This window comes from Bison bison, unplaced genomic scaffold (assembly GCF_000754665.1).
Source record: "Bison bison bison isolate TAMUID 2011002044 unplaced genomic scaffold, Bison_UMD1.0 scf7180017864032, whole genome shotgun sequence".
In the NCBI taxonomy this organism is placed as follows: Eukaryota; Metazoa; Chordata; class Mammalia; order Artiodactyla; family Bovidae; genus Bison; species Bison bison.
The window spans coordinates 590815-595670 of record NW_011494604.1 but is presented as its reverse complement, the minus strand read 5'-3'; the positions used below and the strand labels follow the sequence as shown (position 1 = coordinate 595670).

The following is a 4856-nucleotide window of genomic DNA, read 5'->3' as shown; positions in this document are numbered from 1 at the left end:
TCACTGTCTTTTTTCACAGCCTTTATTTCAAAGTCTATTTTATCTGATATGAGTATTGGTACTCCTGCTTTTTTTTTGGTCTCCATTTGTGTGAAATATCTTTACCAGCCCTTCACTTTCAGTCTGTATGTGTCCCTTGTTTTGAGGTGGGTCTCTTGTAGACAGCATATTTAGGGGGTCTTATTTTTGTATCCATTCAGCCAGTCTTTGTCTTTTGGTTGGGGTATTCAACCTATTTACATTTCAGTTAATTATTGATAAGTACAGTCCCGTTGGCATTTACTTTGTTGTTTTGGGTTCGTGTTTATATACCCTTTCTGTGTTTCCTGTCTAGAGAATATCCTTTAGCACTTGTTGAAGAGCTGGTTTGGTGGTACTGAATTCTCTCAGCTTTTGCTTGTCTGTAAAGCTTTTGAATTCTCCTTCATATCTGAATGAGATCCTTGCTGGGTGCAGCAATCTGGGTTGTAGGTTTTTCTCTTTCATCACTTTAAGTATGTCCTGCCATTCCCTTCTGGCCTGAAGAGTTTCTATTGAAAGATCAGCTATTATCCTTATGGGAATCCCCTTGTGTGTTATTTGTTGTTTTTCCCTTGCTGCTTTTAATATTTGTTCTTTGTGTTTGATCTTTGTTAATTTGATTAATATGTGTCTTGGGGTGTTTCACCTTGGGTTTATCCTGTTTGGGACTCTCTGGGTTTCTTGGACTTGTGTGACTATTTCCCGGAGAAGGCAATGGTACCCCACTCCAGTACTCTTGCCTGGAAACTCCCATGGATGGAGGAGCCTGGTAGGCTGCAGTCCATGGGGTCTGGAAAGTCGAACACGACTGAGCGACTTCACTTTCACTTTTCACTTTCCTGCATTGGAGAAGGAAATGGCAACCCACTCCAGTATTCTTGCCTGGAGAATCCCAGGGACGGGGGAGCCTGGTGGACTGTCGTCTGTGGGGTTGCACAGAGTCAGACACGACTGAAGTGACTTAGCAGCAGCAACAGCAGTGACTATTTCCTTCCCCATTTTAGGGAAGTTTTCAACTATTATCTCCTTGAGTATTTTCTCATGGCCTTTCTTTTTGTCTTCTTCTTCTGGGACTCCTATGATTCAAATGTTGGGGCATTTCACATTGTCCCAGAGGTCTCTGAGGTTGCCTTCATTTCTTTTAATTCTTTTTTCTTTTTTCCTCTCTGCTTCATTTATTTCTACCATTCTGAGACAGAATATCTTTTTAAAGTTCTATCATATTTATATTCTCCTTTACAAAATTCCTTCATTTATGTATCTTAAGAATATATTATAATATTCAGTTCAGTTCAGTCTCTCAGTCATGTCTGACTCTCTGCAACCCCATGAACCACAGCACGCCAGTCCTCCCTGTCTATCACCAACTGCTGGAGTACACCCAAACCTATGTCCATTGAGCCAGTGATGCCATCCAACCATCTCATCCTCTGTTGTCCCCTTCTCCTCCTGCCCTCAATCTTTGCCAGCATCAGGGTCTTTTCCAATGAGTCAACTCCTCACATCAGGTGGCCAAAGTATTGGAGTTTCAGGTTCAACACCGTCCTTCCAGTGAACACCCAGGACTGATCTCCTTTAGGATGGACTGGTTGGATCTCCTTGCAATCCAAGAGACTCTCAAGAGTCTTCTCCAACACCACAATTCAAAAGTATCAATTCTTCAGCACTCAGCTTTCTTCACAGTCCAACTCTCACATCCATACATGACCACTGGAAAAACCATAGTCTTGATATGCTGTCTAGGTTGGTCATAACTTTCCTTCCAAGGAATAAGCATCTTTTAATTTCATGGCTGTAATCACCATCTGGAGTGATTTTGGAGCTATAATATAGCTTACAAAATTTGAATATGCAAGAGTTTCTAAAAAAAGTTAAAATAAGTTGCCAAACCAGACAGAAACAAAAATATTGTTATGAAAAATTGTATTCTTTCTCAAATTATTTTCTTAATTAGTCATGTTCAGAAAAGAGAATTTTACTCCACACTGCTTGTGGAGTAGAAGTAGGCATAACCACTTGTGAAGTAATTGGACAATATCTAGTATATTAGTTTTACATTGCTGTGGAACAATTATCAGAAACGCAGTGTCTTAAAACACATTTATTATCTAACAGTTTCTGTGAGCTAGGGTTACAGGCACACTTGAACTGTTTCCTCTATTCAAGGTCTCACAAAGTTGCAATCAAGGTGTTATGTTGTCTTCTCCTCTGGAGGCTTGATTGGGAAAGAATCCACTTCTAAGCTCTTTCAGATTGTTGGCAGAATTCATTTCCTTGTGGCTGAAGTGTTGAGGCTTCTGACTGTTGCACCCAGGTTCTAGAAACCATCTACACTCCCCTGCCACTAGGCCCTCTCCATAGGCAGTTCATGAAAGCTTGAAACATGAAAGCTTGCTTCTTCAAAGGCCAGTAGCAGTGTGTCTAGCTCCAGTCAGCTAAGATAGTGACATATAATGCAATGTAATCATTTTTACCATATTCTATTGGCCAGAAGTAAGTCATAGGTCCTGCCCACACTCAAAGGGCAGGGCAAAAGCAAGGGGCAAAGACTATGGGGGCCATGTTAGAATTCTGCCTACCACATCTAGTAAAGTTTAAGATGCAGTGTCTTAGGATCTAGCATTTTCCCTGTACCCATGAAGATACATACAAGAACATTCATAACAGCATTGTTTGTAATAGCAAAACCATTGTTCTATAATGTAAACATAAAAAATTTTTAAATACAAAAAGATTTAGTCAGAGAGACATTAGCTAGCAAAACACTATGTATGGTACAATAACATTTTTGTAAAAGTAACATATTTATAGGAATTCTGCTTCAGCAATGGACTACTGTTATCTTGAACAAGTCTTCCCACCACTGATTACAGCTGGGCAAAATATAATAAACATTAAGGCACTGAGGAGCTTACCACAGCAGTGAGAACTTGTAGATCCAAGATCTGGAAGAAAGGAAAGGGAACCCATCAGAAGTGAGCATGATATTTGCCATTATCTTTCCACCTGAAGTTATTGCTAATTCTGAAAGCAGTGGCTGAAAAACTGTGTAGAGTTTTTGGCTGTCTCATGGGGTTGAAGAGCCTGAATCAAAAGGAAGAGTGAAGTGAAAGTCACATTTGACTCTTTGTGACCCTGCAATTCTCCAGGCCAGAATACTGGAGTGGGTAGCCTTTCTGTTTTCCAGGGGATCTTCCCAACCCAGGGATTGAACTCAGGTCTCCCACATTGCAGGCAGATTCTTTACCAGCGGAGCCACCAGGGAAGCCCAAGAATACTGGAGTGGGTAGCCTATCCCTCCTTCAGCAGATCTTCCTGCCCCAGGAATCAAACAGGGGTCTCCTGCATTGCAGGAGGATTCTTTACCAACTGAGCTATCAGGGAAGCCCTGAAAAGGAAGAGTGGCCCTAGTAAATACTCCAGACTTTTGGTCAGGACCCTCATGGGATACCCTAACTAGGAGAAAGGGTGAACTGGAAAGAAACTAGTTTTCACAGACCCTAAACTCCAGCTCTGAATAATATTAATATTAGCTCCTGATTGGAATAAAGTGATCTGTCCTCAGCTCCGCTGTGGTGAGACATTTGTTATTGTTTAGTGGCTAAGTCGTGTCTGACTCTTTTGCAACCCCGGGCCAAGTCTCTCTCTTAGAACACATTCCCTTTCACCAGGGCCCTTGATGGAACTCAACACATCCTAGAAAACACACCTTTAGTGGGAAATACTGATGTGGCAGAAAGACATCCAGGACAAATGAACACTGCATAGTATGGTCCTCTCTCCCGCTCTAATGTTACAGAGTTATCCCATTTCTTTCACCCTGCTTCTCCGTGTGTGTTTTAGGTTGATTTGATAAACTGTTATATGTGAGACTTCATATTCTGTGACATCTGCTTGGCTGCTTTCAGTCTTTCTTTAGAAGCCACTGCTCAAAAAGAATCCCCCAAAGAGAATTCCGTCAAATTTAACAGTAATAATTATTTGCCCCAAATTTTCGTTGGAAAGCATTTGTTGAGAGTAAAGCCAGCATTCATGTTTCGTTTAATTCCTTAATGAATTCTGGTACTGCTCAGTGCATTACCAGGCAAAGAGGACGGGACAAAACCAAAAAGGATATACCCAGAAGTTTTCACAAACGTGCTGCACATGAACGCCTTAGCCATGAGGCGCTGACTTATAACTCTTGTAAAAATCCCTCAGCCTTCATTCATTCCATTATTAATTCAATAAACGTGCATATAGACAGAGGTGAGCGAAGATCGACCCGCCGCCCTGGAAGAGCTTCGAAGACAAGATATAACTTTGCAATTCAGCCTAAGAACTACCGTTTCATTGTCACTCCAGCATGACTCTCCAACCCTTGTCATTAACTGCCAAACTTTTCGATCGGACCTTCTCCCGGACTCCGGACTTTCCACTGGTTCCCAGCTAACCGCCAGAGCCTCCAGAGAAAGAGTTGAAAGACTACATCTCCCCGGCAGCCTCTGCAGCAGGGTGGTGGTGAGGCACGCGCAAGTGCGCGGCCCGGCCCCCGCGCGCAGGCGCACTGCGAACGCCGGCTGAGCTAGGTCTAGCTGTGCTGGGTGTGCGGCGGCGGAGGCGACGAGCAAGGCCTGGTGAGCGGTGCGGAGAGAGAGCCAACTCTTTCGAGGTTGTGTAGAAGACGCACGGCAGGCGAGCGAGCGAGGCGGAGGCTCATCCCAGAAGTGGCACCGGGATCGGTTGCCTTGAACCTGGTGAGTGCGGGGCTGTGGCGGCCCCCGCCCCCTCCCCCTCCCGCCGGCGGATCCGGCAGTCCTCGGCGGGACCCGGGAGAGGCCCCGCGGCGAGGGCGG

At 44.0% G+C, this 4856-nt stretch overlaps 1 protein-coding gene across 1 annotated transcript in view; it reads left to right on the top strand.

Annotated features, from left to right (window-relative positions):
* The first annotated feature begins 4565 nt into the window (after window positions 1-4565).
* KPNA1 (karyopherin alpha 1 (importin alpha 5)) overlaps window positions 4566-4856 on the top strand; it is a 72174-nt gene continuing 71883 nt past the window's right edge. Inside the window, exon 1 of the mRNA XM_010834257.1 lies at window positions 4566-4757. The gene's annotated coding sequence lies outside the window, so the exon portion shown is untranslated. The remainder of the gene's footprint in view (window positions 4758-4856) is intronic.